Source organism: Crocodylus porosus, unplaced genomic scaffold, assembly GCF_001723895.1.
Source record: "Crocodylus porosus isolate Cpor-Errol unplaced genomic scaffold, CroPor_comp1, whole genome shotgun sequence".
NCBI classification, from domain to species: Eukaryota; Metazoa; Chordata; order Crocodylia; family Crocodylidae; genus Crocodylus; species Crocodylus porosus.
Genome location: NW_017728947.1, coordinates 102,235,891 through 102,259,708, shown reverse-complemented (window position 1 = coordinate 102,259,708; position 23,818 = coordinate 102,235,891). Strand labels below are relative to the sequence as shown.

Genomic DNA, 23,818 nt, shown 5'->3' with positions numbered 1-23,818 from the left:
GCTTGGCAGCGAACCAAGAAGTAGACTGGAAGTACTTCTGGTCCCCTTCCAGGTCTGCTGGGAAGCAATCAGCGATTGGCCACGGGGGGACCCCGGGTGCACCCCCCAGACCCGAGAGGCACCAGTTGCTGAGCCGGGGGTCTGTGTGCTCCCCTGCAGACCCAGAAGTAGACCAGAAGCACTTCCAGGTCTGCTGCCAAGTGTGCTGGGGAGCCCCCTGTACTTCTGTGGGACACTCCATGAGCCCCAGCATCACAGTAATCACAGGCCCCTGCTACCTAGAGGTATGTAGAAGAAACATTTAAAGCTGTGTCTGTGTCCAAATCTTCAAATCTTTCCAAATCTCTCTGAATTGATTCGGAGGGTTCCAATTCAATTCAGAGAGACTAAAGGTCCTCTGATTTGATTCGGATTCAGGGATTTGGCCAGTGAATCGGGCCAAATCTCTGCCAACTCAAATCACGGACTGAAGGTTTGCACAGCCCTACTGACATCTATAAAAATGTATCTACTGGGGAGAGCCTCTGCCTGCCGAGCTCAAGACGACAATGGAGTACTAACCTCAATTACCTTGTGCTCTAGAAGCCTATACACCACTTCCATCTGGAGACTAACAAAAAGACTAACAGGCATCCCCTCTTAAGAGGGCTCTGTATGACTCGACAGAAGAGAGAGTGCTATCCAAGCCAAAGAAGCAGAAGCTGGTTTGCAAATAGATAGCAGCAATGTGGAAGAGAAAACAGAGAAAGCTGCCTCCCTAAAAATAAATAAATTTATTTATGTGCAATGTTAACATAGTTATTTCCTAGCTCCAGGAAGACAAACAGGCAGGCTCAGCTAAGTAAACATCATCTTCATTCATTTCCCTGAAGAGCAACACGGGTTGGGTCACACAAGCTCAGCCTATGTTTGAAGTGGTGAGGAGCCACCCAACCCTGTGGCATCTACAGGAAAGACTGTCTGCTGCAGATACAAGCTCACTTGGCTGTACATGCTTTACAGTAGCACCACCTATTCAAGGGGTGCTTGAAGGGGAAGCAGCAGGAGGGTCTATCTCTTCCTTGTCCTCGTTGGAATGACATGTATTAGAAAGGGATTCAGACTGGATGCAGGGAATATGATACCCTAATTCAAATGGCTATGCAAGGACTAGGAGAAGTCTTCCTCCACCTTTTCCTCATCCACTATGACCTCTCAAAGTGCCAGGGACCATCTTGTTCCTTCACTTCATGAGAGGGAGTTCAACCTTTAAAATGAAATCTAATTATAGGCGTATTCCTGGTTTTCAGGACTGTGTTTTCCCCACCTTCCTTGGAGGAATTCCTCTCCTTTGAGTTTGCTGTCCTTGATCATTAAACATGGTTCAGCTTTCCAAGTCCCAAACACAGTGGTCAGCTGAAGTTTCGACACTTCAGCACATATCAAGCAGGAGCAGATATCCATGACCTTGTGGGATGGCTGCTTGGAGAATTAATGTGACTCTCTCTCCTCAAGAATCTCCTCCCATCACCAAAAACTGACTGAGAACATCAAAAGGTTTGACTCTACTTAGACACCAAAGCAGAAAGTAAATTCTGCTGCTGCTTCTCAGGTTCCTCACACAAAAAAATCTCAAGCGACCCAACAGCTTCCACCACCAGCATTGCATCCAGGACAAAACTATCCTTGTGTATTAAGAAACTGAATTTGGGAGTCCGTATGTTGCAGCACCACCTGATGATATCAGTCCTCACAATAACCCTTTATTTGACAGCCCTGCAGCAACTGTTAAACTGAAGTGTTATTTGAGTAACATCATTTTTGATGGAGGTGGTAAAGATTACTTGGACTGTGCTTTAGATGTTTTGATGGTCTCTTGACTGCTGAAGCCACTCACTAGGCCTGTACAAGTTGGCAGCGATCCAGTCCAGCTTCAGATCTGGCCGCTTCGGATGGCCACGATCCGATTGGGAGCCCCGGACCGGGTTTCTGCCTCGATCTGGCCGAAGCTTCGGAGCCGCCTCAGAGATCCGGCCATAGGGTATAATGGGGAATCAATGAAATATCTATAACTTTGTTTTTTTGTCCAATTTGGATGAAACTTGCAGGGGTGGTCGCCTCTGCTGAGAGCATGAAACCTGCCAAGTTTCAAGAAGATTGGTATAGGGGTTTGTTGGGAACTGTACCCCACATTCTTGAAAACCAAACATATGTCATGGCTGTGTGTTACACCATGGGGAGGGGGTCAAAACTGCAGGGGTGGTGGCTCTTACTGAGGCCACAAAGCCTGCCAAATTTCAAGGAGATCGGTGCAGGGGTTTGGGGGGGGACTGACTGTGTCTGTCCTGGGGCGGGGAGGGGAGACACTGCTGCAGGCCTAGCTGCTGAGCTGCTGTGCTCCCAGTTACCAATCAATCAATCATGATTCACGCAGAGACCAGCGACTTGGGGACCAGCTCAGTGGCTGAGCTTGTAAACAATATTGTCATTTACATAAAGTAGGAAAATTATTATACCCATAACCAGCAAGAACCTCCATCTTCCGAACTTTCTGCAGGAATGAAAGGCTATGGTGACAAACTGCAACAAATGTTCATCTACCACATTTAATACAACCAATTACTTTCAACTGCAGTAACTCCGGTGTATCATATGCTATGACTCAACAGCTGATGAATACACACACGCTTTCTGTACTTCTTTCTACATTCAGCGCCATAAAGCTGGCTACTCATATATTGCTGTCAGCATCTGGAAGCAATTATGAAGCGTCTCTTATACAGCACTCCCTTTCCCAGGAAAACAGATGCTGCATGGCCTACTCCCAGAATCTCTATGTGCTCAGCCAAGTCACACCAGCAAACTGTGGCCTTCTTCTGCAGTATTGTTCTAGTTGTTGCTCCTCATTACTATGCTGGCAGCATAGCTCCTCAACTGGAACAACTGGAACTTTGTCTCAAAACCCTATACCCACACTCACAGCCAAGCTGCTAGAAACAATGCCAGCCTAGTTCACTATAATTAAAGAGATAATGTCAGCACCCAAATTGCAATCAGACGCCTCTCCCCTTGATCTAGTTCTCTAAGTATGTGTTGGGCTCATTAGGCCACAGACCCAAGAAACGTTTGCAAAATCCATGCATTATTTTCTGCTTTCAGCATTCTTTGGTCCACCTTATGAGGCAAAGTCAATAATCAGTAGCACAACACTCATGAGCATCCTTGTAAGAAATGCCTGCACATATGTGATGCTGAGGAACAGTTAAACTTGTGTTCTATTTCTAGCACTTATGGGATCATAATATACTGTAGTGTGAAAATGACTGGGAAAATATTTTGATAATGTTGTAAGAAGTGGTGAACCTCCACAAAGTTACAATAGTGTGATGTCTTGCTGTAAAGCTATAGCTAGTGTTTACGTATATTTAACATGTTTTCTCATTCAGGTAAAAATAATGCAAAACATAGCGTGGATTATGCCTACCTGTGTCTATGTGCACTCAGATTTCATTTATTTCTAGAGTCAGAAGGGACCTGGTAGATCATCAGGTCCAACCCCCTGCTCCAGGCAGGAAAGAGCGCTGGGGTTAAGTAACCCCAGCCAGATGCCTGTCTAATCTCCCCTTGAACATCTCCAGGGAAGGGGAAAGCACCGCCTCCCTTGGAAGCCCATTCCATATTTTGGCAACCTTTACCGTAAAGAATTTCTTTCTTATGTCCAATCTAAATCTGTTCTCCTTCAGTTTGTAGCCATTATTTCTGGTAACCCTGAGGGGCGCCCTGGTAAACAGAGTGTCTCCTATTCCCTGCTGACCCCCCCGATGAGATTGTAGGCAGCCACAAGATTGCCCCTCAGCCTTCTCTTGCAGAGGCTGAAGAGATTCAGGTCCCTCAGTCTGTCTTCATAGGGTCTCACCTGCAGGCCCTCAACCATACGAGCAGCCCTCCTCTGAACCCTCTCAAGATTATCCACATGCCTCTTGAAGTGCGGTGCCCAAAACTGGATGCAGCACTCCATCTGCGGCCTCACCAACGCTGCATAGAGGGGAATTATCACTTCCCTAGATCTGCTGGTGATACTCCTGCTGATGCAAGAAAGAGCGCGTTTAGCCTTGTTACCTCATCACACTGGCGACTCATTCATTTTTGTGTCAACCAGGACTCCGAGATCTCTTTCCGCTGTTGTGGTGCTCAGAATGGTCCCAGTCAAAGCACCTTGTGCTGCGCTGCTGCTGAATCTAACAGCCTAGCCAGTATCGGTCCTGTCCAGTACTTGAATGTTAGACTTCCATGGACCATTTGCATCCTGCATGAAGTGGCTTTGATGCTGCAGTAGTCAGGGCGGGCAATTATTTTGGGCGGAGGGCTGCTTACCAAGTTTTGGCAAGCCATCGAGGGCTGTGTGACAGGCAGCCAGGGGCAAATAAATATTAATTTTCTAAATTGTTTAGGGGCCCCCGCAGGCTGGACAGAATGGCCTGGTGGGCTACATCTGGCCCGTGGGCTGCATTTTGCCCATCCCTGCAGTAGATGGTAACCTCTCCTGAACTACTATTAATAGATCCCATAGCCTTTACAACAGAGATGTTATCCCTGGAAAGGGAATGCCAGTTTCAAATGCTGCCTACAGTTTCACCAAAGACTTTAATTGTATAAAGTGTTGTTTCTTGCCTGCTGAAGTGTTGTTACCCACTGCTGGACAATTTGCTTCTTCTATCTTGGGGTGGCTGTTTTATAATGGTGGGGAAAATGACCTTTTGTCCACAGCACATAGTAAAATATTTTGAAGAAAAAAATAAAGAAACTGAGAGAAATGGAATATCAGATAAATGCAGCATGGGTTTACCAAACACAGATCCTGCCACACTAAACATACATCTTTCTTTGATATGATGATGAATTTTCTAGACACAGGAAATGTGGCAGATCCAATTTATCTGGGCTTCAGTATTTACTGATAAAGCACCACAGAGAAAACAAGCAGATGAACTGGAGCAGATCGAGACTAATACTAGAATGTAAAGGTGGGTAGGGAACTAGCTAAAGAGGAGGGGGAAATGGGTAATACTGAAAGAGGAAGCATCTGCCTGGTGGAAGGCTACTAGGATGGGTCCTGGGACTGATCATCTTTAATCTCTTCATTAGCATGTCTCACTGAAAAAGTAAAAAGGGGCTAATAAAATTTACTGATGACAAGAATCCGGGCAGAGGCATTGCAGATGAGGCCTGAGAGATCAGACAGGAAAAACTAGATGACCTTGAGGCCTGGAGTAATAGAAACCAGATAGACTTTACTAGCACAAAATGCAAAGCCATGTACTTGGGAACTAAGAGCAAGAGTTTTTGCTGAAAGCTGGAAATGTCAGACAAGAAGGACCTGGCTGAGTCCATCAAGCACAGGATAACCATAAGCCACCAATGTAATCAGGCTACGAAAAAGACAAAAATCCATCTTGGGTGTATCAGAAAAGGTATTTCCAGCAGAGATCAGGAAGCATTAATGCCATTATACAAGGCATGAGTAAGACCTCAGCTAGATTTCGGTACAGTCTGTTTATCCCTGCTCAAGGAAGAAGGATTCAAGCAGGAGCAGTTACAGAGGAGGGTATCTAGGATGATTAGGAAACGGAGAGGAGATTAAAGGAGCTTGGCTTGCTCAGCTCCCTGTCATTTGCCCAGCTATTTATGAATTCATCTGGGAAAAAACAAGAGAGAGAAAAAGAGCTATTTAAGCTAACAGACAATGTTGGCACATGAACAATTTGGCATAAACAGACCATTAATAATAAGTTTAGTCTGGAGATGGGAAGACAGCTTCAGGAATAATGTTCCAGTAGCTGTTCTTTTCCCTCATTGCCCCAAATCTTAGTGCTGCTTGATCAGATTACGAAAAAATCCAATAGCAGGGGCCTGCACTCAATGATCCAAGTATTCCCTTCTAGTCCTGTGTTGCTGTGACCTTTTTCACAACAGCTTTGTAAGATTTGAAAATTAATCCCTGCCAAGGAAGACCCTTGGATGATTGCCACTGCTAGATTCATTAATTTATCATGACTCAGAAATAATTTTTCTGGTATTCTGCACCTATGTGGTCCATTTTAGGTCTTGTGAGACAGCACTTACCAACCTTTAGATAATGGTGAAAGCAGTCAGCGAGGATCATATAGGGTTGAGCAAGTTGACAAGTATCAAGCGTCCAAGCAAATGCAATTGGCTAAATTCACCCTTACTGTCACTCCACTGACTTCATTTTATCCCAGCACTGATTTAGCCAACAGGTCCATAGCCTAAGCATTGCTTAGCTTAAACCAGATAGTTTGTGGTTCTCAGATTAGATTTTGTCCACCTAGAGAAATTACTTGCCACATCAGATCATAGACATGTAGGCGCACATGGGCTAAGTCCGGACCATCAAAACGCCCGAGGCTGAATCAATTCAGTCTTTGCAGGTTAGTCTAAGCTGCGCAGACTGAACCGATAAGCAAGTGAACAGACATTTACTTTTCATTCTGGAAATGCAGCCACGTGCCAAGCCAGAAGCCAGTGGGTACTAAAGTACACCTCCCTTGGGCCAAGGCTAACCTACCCATTGGAGGGTGGGGCTTGTGGGAGAGGTGCAAAGCATCCTGGGATGCTGGGGGACAGTGAGTTAACTTGGATTTGGAGGGCATCTGAGACAGAAATTCAATGAACCAACTTAAATCAGTTAAGTCTGATACTACATCCATCCAGGTTTATCTTTAATTGGTTTTGGCCATTTTGAAAGTGGTTTTGGCCATTTTGTACTGAACTTTGGCTGTGTTACAGATTTGAACTGTATAATTTCCGTTCCTAGCCCTGCTTCCTAAAGATGATGATGAAATGTTGAGAACTGAGACCCAGGGGTAGTATTTGGAGTGCTTTTGCTGCCCTCAAATCCTGCTTTCAGGGAGTTCTCACACCCTGGAACTCTGCTCTGGTTGCTGATGCTGCAGATTCTCTTTCCATATTGCTTGCCAGCATCCTGGAAAAAAAAGTAGTATGGGAAATACCTGTTCCATGTATGTGCAGGAGGACAGGTTTGGGGAGAACCTGCCTCTGAACTGCCAGACAAGATGCCCTCCTTCAAAATCAGTCTTTCAAGTATACAGTCAGTGTGGTACATCTACTGATCTCTCTTGGGGAGCATATGTGGAAACTTCCCCATACTCCAGTATCAGTATGATGCACCCTGTTCCAGAGGGGACACACTTTCCAGACAGCAACAGGATGCCATTCAGTCTTTACTTCCATTTAGCCCAGTGATTCTCAGCTAGGCTCAAACAGTCCCTTTTTTCACAGAATCAAAGAGAGGTCAGGCTGAAAACACCCTCCAGAGGTCATCTAGTTCAACCCTCATCTGAAGCAGGATCATCCCCAGCCAAACCATCCTATACAAATTGTCACCTAATCTTGATAAAAGATGACCCTCAACCATGACACAGCATGGACCTAACACCTTAACCTGCCACAGGTAAAGCAGGGGAACCACAGCAGCCAACCTCCTGCTTGCATGAAATATTATCAACTTACCATGCTCAAGAGATCCTGGATAGAGGGCCATACCCCCCGCTACAGAGAAAAGCAACCCCCCCGCCCCCGCAGTCCGAACCGATCTGACCTTGGGGGAAAATGCCTTCCTGAGTCCAAAGATGGTGACTGGTTTGACTGAGCAGAGGGGCAAGACTCCCTAGCCAGGAACCTCTGGCCTTGATTTCAGCAGCAGCACCGGGACACCCCAGGCGAAGGTCCCAGCCTTGGCTGTAGCCAACACCTAGTGCCTCTGGGAATGCCTAAAAACACCCTTGACACATGGAGCAGAAAGCAAGGCTAAGGGCAACCAGCAAAGCCCAGAAGCATGGGGAGTATCCACAGCAGAACACGGGCACAGCTATGCCAGGATCATCCAAGCTCTTCTTGAACACCTCCCGTGATGGAGAGCCTGCCACTTTCCTGGGCTGTCTCGTCCACTGCCCAGCCCAGTTCAGACACACCTGGCGGAAATCTGCCCCGCTGCGCCGCCCATAGACAAGCCCAGGCTCAGCTTTATTTCTGCGCTCTTTTCCCTGAGCTTCCTTCAGGCGGCTTCTAGCAAAGCTCTACAGCTGCCTCTCCCCTGCTTTCAGGGTCTTTTTTGAGGAGGGAGGCGAGGCGGGGGTGAACACACTGCCCAGCTGAGCCGTTTAGTTTTCAGTCCAGTCCCTGGCCTCAGCTCCACCCGGGCAGGCTTTGCTCTGTTCTGGCACCATCATCCTCACGGGACAAGGTGCTTTGTGTAGACATCTTGCGAGAGACCAACTAGACAGCTGGAAAAACTGCACTTTGCAAGCTTTTGGGCACAAACACCCTTCTGCAGGCGGAAGGAGAGCCTGTACTGAAGGAGGGTGGTTGTGCCCCGAAAGCTTGCAAAGCCCAGTTTGTCCGAGTTGCTCGAATAAAAGACATCGCATTTCCCCCAAAGCGCCTCGTGTGCCCGTGTCCTCACACCAACGCGGCTGCACCCCCTCCCCCCAACCCCCGCCACCAACGGTCGCGCGCGCCCCGGCCTCCTGTAGTCCGGCCGGGCCGGGGCAGGGCAGGGCAGGGCAGACACCGGCCTTGAGCTCAGCCCAGCCCGGAGCCGTCCGGGGAGGCTGCGGTGCATCTGCCCAAGGAGCAGCCCAGCCCCAGCCCCGCTAGCAGCCGCCTGGGGCCGAAGTTTTCCGGCGCTGTGAGGGAGATGCTCGGGGGCCGCCGCGAGCGGAGGCGGCGGAGGACGGCGAGGCTCTTACCGGGCTCCTTCCTCCGCGGGGCGCCGCGATCACTTCGCCCGTCTGCCTCGCAGCAGCCCCGGCCCGACCCAGCCGCTCGCCCAGCCCCGCCCGCCGCCGGAGATCCCACGTGGAAGCCGGCGCGCCCGGCGCCGCCCCCGGCCTGGGCTCGGGGCCGCCGGGGGTGTACCGGGGCTAGTCCTAAGCCACCGCCGCCCCGGCTTCTCCAGCCTCTCCTGGGCACGTCTGGCGGGGGTTTGCCCCAGCCCCCCCCACCCCGAGGCTTGCAGGCAGTAACGCTGCGGTGTCCAGAGAGCACAGGCGGCTGGGCGCGGGGAGGAATCAGTGCCGGTGAAACGCAAGACCTGCCGTGGGCTGGTTCAGGTCCCCTCCAGCACCTCCTCAGTCCTGGCTGAGTGACCCCCGCCCCCTTTCATGGACCCCCTCCCCACCAAGCCCCAGGACGCCCCGGGCAGCCTCGTCCTGGCTGCCGCCCCACGGGCAAGAGAGCCGAGCGGGAAGGAGGCTCCGGCGGGGGGAGCCCGGGGGGCTGCTGCGCGGTCCCTCGCCTGTTCACGTCTCCGGGCCGCGTCGGCTGGCTCCCGGGGCGCTGTGCTGGGCGTCCCCCCTCAGGGCACTCTTTTGGAACCTCTGACCCTCGCTGTTTTGCTATTTGTTGTTGTCCCGAGTAATCAGTGATGTGCCCTCAGTGGCCCCCATCCCCAGGGGGGCTTCCAGCTGTACTAGGTGGGCTTTGGCCCATGTTCCAGAATGGCATATCAAAAGGCCTATGTCGCAGAGGGGCAAGGAGATGCTGAAAAGGAGAGTGAAATGGGTCTGACCAGGGTTTTTTTTTCACTGTTCCTCTTTCATTTGCAACCTCTAGAATTGAAAATTCAGGAAGTTCTGATTCAGAGGCCGTTCCCCTCGCTCCCAGGCTCAATCGCTACCGATGCCCCTTTCCTCCAAGAATGTGTCCAGTCCTTTTATGAATCTGGCTAAACTATCAGCTTCTGGTGGCAACGAGGTCTGCTCTTGAATGACACATGTAAAAATAATGTCTTTTTGTTAAGTTTTAAAATAACTACTTATCCGTTTCATTTTGTGATCTAGGTCTTGTCACGTGTGAGAGCATCAATAATATATCCCTATTGGCTTTCTCTTTGTCATTTAGCATTTTGTAAACCCATAGCCTGCCCCCACCCCAAGCGTCTCATTTTAAACTGAATAGGCTTAGCCTCTTTAGTCTGTCCTCAAATGGCGCCCCTTTCATACCACTTCTCATCCTTTTTGCCCATCTCCGGACCTTCTCTAGCTTTTTTATATCCTCTCTAGGTGTGGGAACCAGAGCTGGGCACAGTACACAAGGTGTAGAGGCATCATGGATTTACGAAGGGGCAGGATGATACTTTCCATAGTGTGTAACAAAGGATGATTGACTTACTGCTTTTGTGGACAGTGAGCTCTTGCAAAAGGCAGTGTCTTGCTTTGGTGATGGAAGAAGCAAGAACTGGACTCATGGGATGCAGCAGCGAGGGTGTCTTTCCCTGAAACTACAACACTTGTCTCCACCTTGGAAGCTTCATCTTGGTGTCCTCAGTTTCATTGTTCCCTTGGGAGGATGCAGGATTTTGAAAACGGGGGTGCAGCGGGTATGTGATGCATTATCCCATATAATACAGCACATACTTTTCTCCAGGCAAAAAGAAACTAGAAGCTTTACTAATATACTAGGGGACTAGGGCTGGATTGTTCAGTATATGATTGAAGCAAAAACAAATATAACTTTATTGGGATGAGTTAAAAACAGTGTGCAGGGCTGTGAAATAGGAGCTACCAGGAGTATATAACAAACAGCAGAACTACAGAAGAAAGGCTAGCTTGATTAGTGGAACATCAAGACCATTAAGGGACAGAAGGTCATTAGCATGTATGGAAATGAGGAGTTCAGAAAGAATTAGGTAGATTTTAATGAACCATGAATTCAGTTGACACTCACTGTTGCATAAGCAGAACTGTTGCCAGTTGGTTTTAAACTTTGAGTGGCACAGGAATCAAAGGGGTGCAAGTGTACCAGTGCTCACTCCCCATCTACTCCTGATTGTTCTTGCCAATCACTTGATAAGTTCAGGGAGTAGCATGACCCCTAATGATCCCTAAACCACTGAGAGTTTTGAAGGTGATTGGGACCTTGACCTGGGAGGCCACTGGAGGGTATGAGGTTACTGAAACAATCAGTTCTCATCTGCCTGTTCTGCACAGGACTTGGTTTTGGATTGAATGCAGTTGTCCTATATCCTACATATTTACCACTGGGTATACCAGGGGAATACCCAAGCCATACCTAGCTGGAATTGTCTTGATCACCAGACTTGGGGGAAAAAGCAGTACAGGTCCCTGCTGGATTGATGTTGGCCAGCTGGGTCTAGTGGGGCTGCAGAGCTGGATGTCACCTTGATAGTGGGTGAAGGGAAAGATCAGCCATAATCTTTGATCTTTTTAAATGACTGGCTCTGGTCAGAAACTGGCTGGCACATGTCTTTTTATCTGCTGTTCTAGCACTGGCTCAATAGATTTCCTCTGACTGTGGTGTGTGTAGGCCCAAGCCATCTTCTTAAGGTTGGAGGGGTGCTCACAAAGTGAGTGGGAAGCCATGGAAGATGGGAATAAGCTAAACAAAAGATGCAACGTTGGCTGGGGACAGCACTGGACAAAAATTCTGATTTGACATCTACGCCCTGTTCTGCCACCCTGTTGTATGATCTATGGCCGCTCATTTTTTCCATCTGTAAAGTGGATATAAGGATTTATACACTTTCCTTCATAATGGCTGTGGTTGAAAAGCACTGTATCGGGGTTAAGCATGGTTATCATCCATGGAAGTAAGTTCAGTGACTCAACACTGGGCATTTCTTTGCTGTTACCAAGACTACTAATGACTTCACAGAAAAAACGTGTTTTAGAGCTGAAGAAAAAGCTGAAGTGAAAGTCAGGATTGAGTTGTTTTGCAATATTTGAATGTACTGCCATTCCCAGGAACTGGGGATAGTCACAGGTTTGACATATGAGTTAGGTTATACTGGGTGCATCTACCCTTGCAATTAATGTGACGCAATAAACTCTGGAGTAGTCTGAGCGGGAGTAAACTACTTCTGGGCACAGTGTCTACACATCTACTCTGCAGTTAACCACATGTATAGACATGGCCATTGTGATTACAGTGGAAGGGATGGGAATCTGGATAGGAAAAAAACAGGCCTAGGAGGTTTAGATTTTAGCATTCACTTGTACAGGTGGGCGGGCAAGCTATGGCAGCACTTTGAGACAGCTTTTAACCGTAACCATCCTATTGTAGCTGTACTTTCATTAAAATGTAATTTTTTAACTTGGTTTGTTTCTCCACCAAGTGATACCCCTATAAAATATAAACCAAAATTAATGGCTCTTCTGGATTTTTTTGCTCTGCAATGAATAGGTTTAAACTTGGTTTTGAAATGGCTCATTGTTATGCAGGCAGTACATGTGCTTGTCACTTCTATTCATGTGTGGATTACTTCAGTATGTGAAGAAACCTAGGTTTTTGGTTGTAGCCGCGTTGGTCTAAGGACATAGGCAGGCAAGGTTTTTGAGCAGATGTGATATTTCATAGATTTCATAGACATTCAGGCTGGAAGGGACCCCAGAGGATCATCGAGTCCAGCCCCCTGCCCAGGATTAGACCAACTGCGTAGTCGGAAAAAAGTTCTTAGCAAGCTTTTGGTTGCAAACACCCTTCTTTAGGCATAGGGAGTCTCTGCTGTTCACTCCTATGCCTGAAGAAGGGTGTTTGCACTCAAAAAACTACTAAGAACTTTTTTCCAACTACTCAGTCGGTCTAATAAAAGATATCGCATCTACTCAAAAACCTTGCCTGAAGAAACCTAGAGTACCTAAGGTTTTCATACTTGAGCACATGCATTTGCCTTAATGTTGGTCTTTCATGTTCCTGTTAGGGATTTCTCTGTCCTCCTGCACGGTGATTTCTGGGTGATGAAAGAACGGGTTTTGCCAGCTCTGTGACAACACCTCCCCTCAGGGATTTTGAAAGAAGGGGCATGTCTGGATCCGCTTTTGTTGTGTCATAGGCTGTATTGTTTTTTTCTCGGACTTCCCCTCCTCTACTGCTGGTGCATGAACGACGCATGCCCTTGGAGGCTGGTGGGGCATGGCGACCACCCACAGGTGTTGTTGGCAGTGATCTCGGCGGCGAGCAGGCAGCCGTGGTGGTGTTGGCAGTGGGGGGGGCAAGTGCCAACCAGCAGTCGGCGACCACCCGCAGACGCCACCAGCAACACTGGCAGCGGCCAGCGGCAATCGGCAGCCAGCCACAGATGCCACCGGCAGTGTCAGTGGCAGGTGGGGGGTAGCAAGCGGCAACCACCCGCAGGCGCCAGCAGCACTGGTGGCAGCGGCCAATCACAGGGGGTGCACTGCCAGTCTCACAGGATGCACATGCACCTGCATGCGCCACCTACGCATTACCAGTGTGCTGATGTAATAGCCACTGCTGCTTCCTGCCCACAGTATGAAGGATGGAGGCCAGAGGGATGCAGTTACACACCAACCCTGTGCTCCTACTAGGAGCGAGAGGAATTTTGACAAGGCAGAAGAATTCCTGGGCAGTGAGGAGATCTCTTGATTAGATATCAGAATCAGGACTAAAGTTCACCAAAATCAAGGGAAGGAAAAAGAATTGAGGACTACGGAAAGCAAGGCATTACCACGCACAAACCTGTTCTATTGATATAAACAATAAGGCGCGAAGAGAAGGAATGCAGATTTCCAGCTTAATAAAATGTTGCATGTGTGGCTTCTGAGAGAGAGGGCAAACAAGAAAAGGCCAGGGGAGAAGTTGTTCCCTTTTTTCCATACAAATATGCTGTCTGATCCCTGAATTTCTCTGTATGTTTATTTAGACTTTGCCTTTCCCCTTCACATTCTCCATCCAGAAAGACAGGGTGGGGGCATGGAAAGTATTTGTCTAATTTGTAACATCACCTTTCATCAAAAAATACCAGTGAGAGGGTTTACAAGCCCTCTTGTAATTCATGTAAACCCTTTGTGATTGCTAATTCGGCTGGTACTGAGGAAGCATAGTCCAGCTATTGTCTGTGGTAATATATTGTTCATGCATTAATATCGCAGAGCACTGTGCTGCTGTTTTGTCCCATACATTCAAATAGACTTTGAATGAAATGGGCTGAGTTCTCTTTTAGTGACTGCTGCGAGACTTCCCCAAACTCTCAGTACCATTACTACCAATACTAGCTTTTAGGTCAAATGACAGTGTTCTGTGTAGCATTGTCTCTGCTTCATCGCGGGACCTGACATCTCTTTATAATATTTATCACCCAGTTTTGCAAACAAATGAAGTTTAAATAAGTGTCAAAGGGATCACTGATTCTATTGTTGCAATGGCAAATCTCCCACTGAGTTCCATAAGGCACAAAACTGAACATCCAGACTCCTGAGGTTTACCCGTCAACATTGATCCTTGGTTTTCACGCTTGCCTACTCTCCTGCATTCACTATTTGCTGATTACTTCTAAGTGAACCTCCAGCTTTGGAAGATTCATTTATCTGCACTTCCATGTTCTTCCATGAAATCAGACCTGGGCAACTTGGAATGAGATTTTGGCTCCACTGACATTTTGCCCTATTTGATGGAGCCAGGAATTCACAACAGAGGTTTAGGAAAGCATTCCCTAATAATTAGAGGCTATTAATTATCCAGCTTCATAAGAAGATTGGACAAATTCATGCAGGATAGGTCCATCAGTGAGTATTAAGCATGATACTTAGGGCTGTAACTGCCAAATAAGATCCTCTGAAGTCTCTAAATACTGAAAGCTATAAGGAAAAAAGGGAGAGGACAGATCAGTCTGGATAGGGCCTGCAGAAGTAGTCCCACCTTAGCATTTATGAACCTTTAGTGTGCCACTGTTGTGAAGAAGCCTAACAGCATAGTGGGCTGGATTGGTAGGAGCACAGCCAGCAGATCGAGGGAAGTGATTATTCCCCTCTATTCGGCACTGGTGAGGCCACATCTGCAGCACTGTGCTGAATTTTGGGCCCTCCGCTACAGAAAGGATGAGGAGAAATTGGAGGGAGTCCAGTGGAGGGCAACAGAAATAGTTCAGGGACTGCGGCACATGACTTCTAAGGAGAGGCTGAGGGAACTGGGGTTATTTAATCTAAAGAGAAGACTGAGAGGGGATTTAATAGCAGCCTTCAACTACCTAAAGGGGGATTCCAAAGTGGATGGAGCAAGACTATCCTCAGTGGTGGCAGATGACAGAACAAGGAGCGATGGTCTCAAATTTCCCTAGCTGCAGCAAGGGAAGTTGCAGCAATGCCCTCGAGTTGCAGCAACAGAAGTTTAGGATGGTATTAGGAACAAATTCTCACTTCACTAGGAGGGTAGCAAAGCACTGGAACGGGTTACCCAAAGAGGTGGTGGAATCTCATCCTTGGAGGTTTTTAAGACCCAGCTAGACAAAGCCCTGGCTGGGATGATCTAGTTGGGGATGGTCCTGCTTTGGGCAGGGGGTTGGACTGAATGACCTCCTAAGGTATCTTCCAACCCTAATTTTCTATGACTTCTATGATCTGTGCCACTGTGAGATGCAGAATACTGGGCTAGACAGACCTGTGGCCTGACTCGGTGTGGCAACTCTTACTTTCTTGTTGTAATGGGCACGCCTGCTATGGGAGACTCCATTAGCTTAGAGCATGTGAACTAACACTGTAAACAGGACTTAACAACCAGATCAGGCCCGTTGATTTAACTTAGCTAGTAGCTCCATTATTATTGTTACTGGGAACTGGGCATCTATGTCTGAGGTGTCTATGAAAATGTCAGCATATGGGAATGAATGTATTTCCTAACATGTTGCCCTGTCTCAGTAGAGGAACCACAGGGCTAGCCTGCCCTGCAAGCTGTGTGCAGACAGTTTTGTAGTAGCTATTGCAGAGGGTTGTGACAGTGCTGGAGGTTAATCTTTGTGCTGGAACAAGATTTGCATTAATGAAAGCTGACCAAAAGCTCAGGCTTAACTGGTTTGCTCACTGTATGCGTGACACTTCAGACCTCAGGCTAGATTCACCCCAGTTGGTAATGAGAGACAGGCCAATTCTAGCTCTATGGGCCCACATTACTTGAGATGGGAGGAAGCTGTTTCAAGCTTGCTTTTCCTTGGGAGCGGTATCTCTGCACGTGAGCCTGGCTGATAGAGGGAATGCCCTGACACAGCATATCTCTGCCAGCTGTGCTTCCTGGTCCGCGCTGCCAACTTTTTAGGCTGCCCATTCTCTACAGATCCCTTTTGGCAGCTTCAGCAGAACATGCAGCTATTCTGTCACCAGAAGCATCACGCTTACATAATGCTTAGCATCAGGAGTCTCAAAGTGCTTTGAAAAGTATCTCAGATCCCCGTTGTTCTCTCCGTGCCGAAGGGAGTGTTAGGGAGGTCAGGGGATCTGTTCGGAGTCATTTAGCAGAGCCAGTGACAGAACCAGGTATCAAGTTCAGACCGTCTGTGGCCTGCTGTGTGCACTGGCTCCAAGTCCACACTGATTCTAGCTGGATAAGCTAACTTTTCTCTTGTACCATCTGCTGCTGAAAGTTTTGCTAGCTCCCTTAGCAAACTTCCTCAAAATAAATCGGTAGTGGTCCTGGGGTACAACAGGCTTCTATTGAGCAGGGGCAGGCTGTCTTCAATAGACTGAGCAGCAATTCTCTTCCTGAAGGAAATGAGGGACTAAGTGGATTTGACTCCAAGTGTTATTCAGCCAGTGTTGTTCTTGGATCCTTTTACAACTATAAAGATTAGTGTGTGAATGGAAGTGTATTCCCTTCTTCTTCCAGAAGTGACATTTGATTGTGATTTCACATGGGTTTTACAAGCCTGTAACTCTTCAAACTCAGTGGAGCAGTTACAACATCAGGCGTTCGAACCAGGCCCATAATGTTACACTTCTGACTCTACCATAACATTGCACTTGTGCCAGCTACTTTAGAAACAGCTGAACTGTCTTGGCAGATGATATCAGAGCAGGATCACATGAAACCCATGAATGTTTTGTAAGAGGGGAGTTCTCGTTTCCTAAGTAGTTAGCCTGTGTTTAGAAGGCATTCTGCATGTGGACCAGTTCATTACTGCACAGCCGCCTGACCTGAAGACCCCATGACCAGAATCATGTTTTATGTTTTTCTTTATGTATTACTGAATGATTTCCAAACAGAACTGGTCTTCAGCCATGGTTTAGTCATCCATTTATTGCACAGGAACATTTCTACACTGTTATTTCTTAGCTTAATCCACTTGCAAATGTTACTCAGTGTGAAGGTCAAAACACAATGAGAATTGCCTCTAGTTTTAAGCTGGAAAGTAGTAACAATGACTTAATCTCCTGGGAACAGACCTCAAAAGCAAAGACAGGGTGCCCTGATCTAATATTGAACATAGTTATCTTTGGGTTTTTGTGTTTCTCAACTAGAAGGGATGAATTAAGAGCAGTTTTTCTCACAAAGGTCACAGGGAGGCATTCTGAGATTCTGTAAGTCAGTAATGACACCTCCACCTCCACACAGAAGCATTTGGATACATGTTTACAAGGCTAAGACAGCATCTGAAGTGGATGCAATCTAAGAACCAAACCCATTTGTGAGGCAGAGAGATGCAGATTGTCTAAAAATGTATAATTGAGATAAATCGCTGACATTTCTATTGTATTGAATCACTTCATCAGACGCAACTTCTCAGAGATATTTGCAGCCATCTCTGCATCCTCCTATTTCATTTTGATAGATACTGACAAGAGAGGCTTTTGTTTCTTAAGACCTTATCTGCCCCTGCCATTTAGCGCCTGCTTGAAAGCACAATGATGGGAACATCATGTTTATTTTCACAGTAAAAAAACACTTCAAATGTGGTCTCAGGTGGGATAAAGTAGGAGGAGCAAAGATCCCATTGACTTCTGTGCACTTACAACACAGATGAATTTTGTGCTTTGGTTTTCTAAAGAGATATCATTTACAGAAGTGTAACTCGCATTGAATAGATGACGTTAACAGACAGCGTGCTTTTGCCTCACTGATCTTTAAAAAAAATGTCACCTACTGCAGTTCCAGGCTTTGGCTTTGATTGGACCCTTTCAGCCACTGTGGTTCACTTTTATCTAGGAATAACCAAAGGCAATACTTTCCTGATTCAAATGCACTGATCTTCTGATAAACTTCCATAGTCCACAGTGCTTCTCAGGCTGATTTGCTTTTAATCTTTCTGGACCACTGCAAAGTTCATCTTCCCCTTTCCTCAGGCTACTGAGGTGGGAGTAGGCTATAAATGAATAGGCAAGGTGATATTCCAGACAGTTCCTGTAATTTTCTATTATAACCTACAAGATAGGTGTCTATAGTTCAAATAAAGAAACGTCAACCACATAGATGCGTGACTCTTCATTCCTACCTAGTGGCAGGGCTATAGAGAGTAGGGTTACTATATTTTCAATTCCAAAAGAGGACACCTGTCTGTCTCCCAACCCACAGCCCATCGCCCTGCTGGTACCCCTCACCCCCAACCTGCAGCCCCTGCTCCTCGTGTTGCCCCTCACTCCTGGCCTACAGCTCTCTGGCCCTGCTGGTGCCCCTCGCTCCCAGCCCACATTCCTTTGACCTCCTGAGCTATTCTGGTACCTCTAAACCCAACCTTTAGCCCCAAATCTCCGCTACTATCCCTCACTCCAGACCCACAGACCTCTGGCCCTCCTAATGTCCCTTGCTCCCAACCCATGGTTCCCTCACCCTGGGGGTGCCCCTCACTCCCAACCGGAAGTCCCCTTACAGTGTCCTGCACTCCTGGCCCACAGCCCCTCACCCACAGCCCCCCCAGCCCTGCTCCTGACCTGCAGCTGCCTTGCTACCCCCAGCCCTGCTGAAGGGGGCCCTCAGCTCTCTCCCTCCTGACCAGGCTGGAACACCATGGCTGTGGCTCGTGTGGGTGGCAGCAGAGCAAGTCCGGCCCCATGCTGGGCTGTAGGGAGGAGGAGGGGATGTCTGTAGCACCCCTGCCCAAGGCTGGGGCTCCTGCATGGCACCAGGTGGCTTGGCTATGCTTGCCCCCCGGCAGCATCTCCTGGGTGCCCTGCCCCTGTGAGCATGAGCACCGACCCGTGGTGCCACTAACACAGCTGCACAGCTCCTCACTGCCCCCAAAGGCCCCCCTGCCCCTTTCCCCCATCTGAGGGGCCCTCCCCACGACCCTGTGCCCTACTGCAGCCCTCGCACCTAGACATCATTCCCCAGTGCTGGCAGGCACCTGCCCCCACCACACTCCATCCCCCCACCCCCCGACAGTCTCCAAGCCCTGCTCCTCAAACATTTACCTGTATCCAGCTGCCGAGGCTGCTCTCACCACCCTGCCTGGCTGCATTTCAGCCACACGTGTGTGCACGTGCAGACGCACGTGATGCCTCCTGCCTCCAGATGCCCTTCCCCCTGCTCCCACCAGCAGAGCAGACCAAAATCCAAGACATTTGTTCAGATTTTAAAAAAACATCTGGATGGAGGTCAGAGGACCCATAAAGAGGACATGTCTGGGAAAACCCAGACAGGTGATAACCCTAACCAAGAGCTTTATAAACCTCTACTTTTGAGTTGAGGAAGTAGGTTCTCAGGCCTGGAGACCTAAAGGTCCACTATTCAGCCTCCAGTGCTGACTCCCCATGGGAGTTAGGTATATCATCTGGAATCCTGTTTATGATGTAGGTAACCCATGCTCCAGAGAGATGAATTCAAATTAGAATTTGAATGCTTATACAGAGAAGGGCAAGCAGAATGATCAGGAAAATGAAACCTGCATCTTGTGAGGTGAAATTAAAAGACCTTGGCAGAGCAGAACAAAGGCCGAGGGGGATCTGATTGCTGTCTATAAATACACTAGGGATGAAGGGTAATACTAGGCAGGAGAAAATGGTTTAAGGACAGTGTTGGCACAAGGGCATTCAGGTAAAAATGACTCTGAAAAAAAATTGGGCTGGGGACCAGGAAAATGTTTCCAACCGTTGGAGAGGTGAGATTTTACAATAGGCTCCCAGTAGACTAGTAGGGGCAAAAGAGTAAACTAATGTTATGAAGGAGATGACAGGACTGTCTGGGCTAGTTCAGGACTGGATTTGACAGGATTACCTTCCAATTCCCCTTATGTCCTACAAAAGTTTCTGTTTTGTTCCATGCCCAGGGAAGGGTGTGATGCATTTTGTGGTCCTTCCAATATGGTACTCTCAGCATTTCTCAGTCTGGAGAAGAGAAGACTGAGGGGCATTTGATAACAGTCTTCAAATACTTGAAGGATGATTACAAATTGGATGGAGATGTGTTTTTCTCTGTGGGTGCAGGGGGGCAGAACTAGGAGCAGTGACCTCAAGATGCCTTTCTGTCTATGAGGGTGGCCAGGTATTGGAATAGGCCACCTAGAAATGTGGAATTTCCATTCTTGGAAACTTTCAAAAGCAGGCTGGACAGACACTTGGCTGGGACAGGGATGATCCTGCCTTGAGGTCCTAGATGACCTCTTGAAGTCCCTTCCAGCCCTAGTTTCTTATGATCCTATGATTTCACATTTTGAGCTACATGTGGCCACCAGCCATTTAGCTTCCCCCTGTGTATCCTTTATCTGTGGCCCTTTCATGTACTTTGAAAACAAAGGGATGTATTTGGTAGCCATGTTGGGCTGAGACAAAAAGAAATGTAAAACTCTAGAACTTTTGGTTCAGAAATGAAACCTTTTATTAGACCTTTATTTTTTTTTTAAGATAAAGGGTTTTTTTTGGTGATTTCTTAGTTGGTCTAATAAAAGGTATCATTTCTGAACCAAGAGTTCTTGAAAACAAAGGGGAACTTTCACAGGTTATTTTCATACAAGATACCTCACTTGTAAGCCTCAGTGCCTTTTTTTCTGCTTGTGCTCATGTTTCCCCACCCTGGCACAGGACATAAACCTTTTCTTGGCTATTCATAATCTGCTGTTGTTAAGGAAAGACTGCTAACAGTTTTCTAACAGAAATCGATGCTGTAGAATTATGCCAGCAGCTTGTTTCATACATTCTCACCCCTATAACGTAATCCAGTGGGTTGGTGCCAGCTGTATCAGACAGTGCCAGTCAAATCTGCATGAATATAAGTAATCAAGAGTGTTTGCCCATTTCCAGCAAAATAGCTGCACTGAAGTACAATGTGTGAAATGGTTCCTGCAACATTTGTTCAGTAAAAACCAGTCTGCTTTGTTTCTTATTGCAGTGGAACTTCATGGCAAAACTTCCATTGGTATCTCCCTAATCCAGTTTTTTTTTTTTTTTTTTTTTTTTATAAATCGTTTCTCACAGTGGTAATAGAGTAAGTCCAGTTGGTGAAAGATGTAGCCCTTATCTCCTCTGGAAAATGGGTAAGCTCTGTATATGTCCCATGGCAGTGAAATATTTTTGTTTTAGTAGCCATAGTTCCAATTAGACCCACAGAAGGCAATGGAATATTTATGTTTGCCAGCTTAATGTAACCACAAGATTTCCTCCTAAGCTGTAGAGAGAAAGTTGCAGAAGGCAAATACTATTTGCAAGCCAGGCCAGTGTAAAAAATTATAGTTAACCAGAATTAACAGTGATCAGGTGATAATATACAGCTAATTCATATGTAAGCACAGATTCCTTCCTTCTATTCACATCTATTGGCTCAGTTGTAGTGAAGAGGCTGAACTAAGTCCTGTCACCACTCATTTTGTTCTATGTTCAAGTTATCACCCAGTGTCCTATCACGAGTCCTTGGCTTCTGTCTATGGCACCTGGGATTCCTCATTCAGCTACTAGTCAGCCTCAATACTGCTTAACTGCTAGGAGCAAGTGTATTTAATACATCATGACTGCTCTTCAACAGTGTAATTTCAAAGAATACTTCCCTCTAGCCATCTAATAAGTGTCTTGGCTTATGCAGTGAGTCAGGGGCTTTGACATTTAAAACCAGCCTTATTCATACTTCCCCAGAGATGTACATTAAAGGTGCATTTAACAATTGCAGCAAAATCCAACGTGCTCAGTATCTGCACATTTTCATGTTGTGCCGAACATTTAAAACTAGAGCTGTTTTCACAAAGCACTCATATGAAGACCCTGAGCCTGCAGTTAGAGATAGATGGCCCATTCAAATCTGTAGGGCACCGTTGGATAGAAAGATTCCCCATGAAGACCTAACTGTAGGATGGGGGTCACATATAGGCCTGTTGGTAAATGCAGCTGTACTCACTTTCCTTGGAAGCAGTCAAACCGATATCACTTCATTGTTTTCAGTTGAAATGTCAGCCCCCTGGATGAGTCATCAGCAGCTGGGATCAAACCTGTGCCCTTTGGAGGGGTCACACAGGAACCTCTACTGTTTGAACTAAAACACCCAGATTTCCTGGTCAAGGTTGCAGGAGGCAACTCAACCTTTAGGTGGCCTGTCCACACCCTGATGTAACAAAGTGCCACATCCAGTCTGGGTTGGGTTATGGAGAAGTGTGGATATCGAGTGTTAATGTTTTGGTGACATCCCATTTCTACCCTGCTGGGGTTTAGGATGCAGAAATGGGAAGAACAAAAATGCATTACCTTTTGTAGCAATTATTTTGCAAGGCCTCGATCCTGCAAGTTGCAGTCTAGTCCTTATTCTGGGACAGTAGCGCAGACGGTAGAGTGAAGGCAGTTAGAAGATCATTGTCCAAGCCTATTGTTTTGACGAGGTTTCCCCTCTCATTGCAATGCTCTAGGCTCCCCGTTCACTACGGCATCAATGTAAGTGGCTTGCTTGATTTTCAAGGCCGTTTGTGGCTTATCACCTCCCCTACCTGCTGCCTCACATACAGTATCCAGCAGTGACCCCTGCCTCCAATAAGTCTATGATGCTGTCCTCCATCGGCCACTTGCTCAGTGCTTATAAAAGCAATTTTGTGCTTTCTCCTCTGCTGCTCCTTCTGCTTGGAAGAAACGCCCCATAAAACTCTGTGAAACCACCTCATTATCCTGCTTCTGATCCTTCTTTAAAAATCCCTGTGCTGTCCTCAGAGAACTTGTGAATGATTAATTTGCCATGGTGCAGATTCCCCTGCCTGTGAAACATTGTCTTATTGCTTCATTGTACTCCATCAGCCCTCTGATCCCAGCTTCTGTCTCCTTCCTTATCCTTCAGATTGTTAGCCAGTTGTGGCAGCCCTTTGGTTCTGTATTTGTACAGCACCTGGCACAGTGGGATCATAGTTAATTACTATGGGAACCTAGGCTTTACAGTAATACAAATAACAACAGTAACAAAAACTTGGTTGCTTTGTATCTTGGTCCAAGGTGCCTCACTTCCCCACATATTGTATAATTATAATGTTATATAATATTATATATAAATATCTAGTTCTTATATAGTTATATATAATAATTATGGTAGTATGGTTGATTCCCTTCCCATCAGCTGTAAATGCTTGTGTACTGATATAACTGCGTGTACAGTGAGGGGTGATAGTAGTTCTCTACCTAGCAGAACAATATTGGTGTTCAGATAAGGTGCTGGATAAGAAGTTTGTGTCAATGAAAACTCATTGACAGGCTATGGTTGGCTTTTATCAGCTCCCCTGGTGAAATGGCAGCCTGTAAGTATCATTGGAAATGAAGAAACAGCATCTCTTGTTTTTCAGGTTGCTATTTGTTTTCACCATCTGAGTATGGTGAGATGAAGTCGAAGCAGCATGTTCTGCACATTAAGCCATCAACATGTCGCTGTATTTCATGCCCAGTTTTACTAAATCGAGCCAGTGTCTTGAGGGAAGGCATCCAAACAGACTCCCATTGTACTGCGAGGGTTAGGCCAAGTGCGTGATTTGGGGAAAATGGTTTTTAAAAAGCCGTAAATTTTTTTGTTTTTGGGAGGAGTGGGGGTGGAACCGATAGAAAGAGCGGGTCATTTTTAAGTACAAAGCTGCTCTTTCAAAGCTTGTGCATTCAGCAGGGCGAAGGCT

At 46.9% G+C, this 23,818-nt stretch overlaps 1 protein-coding gene across 3 annotated transcripts in view; it reads right to left on the bottom strand.

The window, feature by feature from the left end:
* Positions 1 to 8,866, bottom strand: part of LOC109320623 (inverted formin-2-like) — a 62,717-nt gene extending 53,851 nt beyond the window's left edge. For 2 of the 3 annotated variants that reach the window (XM_019550794.1, XM_019550795.1), the window contains exon 1: positions 8,769 to 8,865. The gene's annotated coding sequence lies outside the window, so the exon portion shown is untranslated. Of the gene's footprint in view, positions 1 to 8,768 lie in introns of all 3 variants that reach the window. The other variant, XM_019550796.1, reaches the window with a different exon arrangement.
* Positions 8,867 to 23,818: the final 14,952 nt, after the last annotated feature.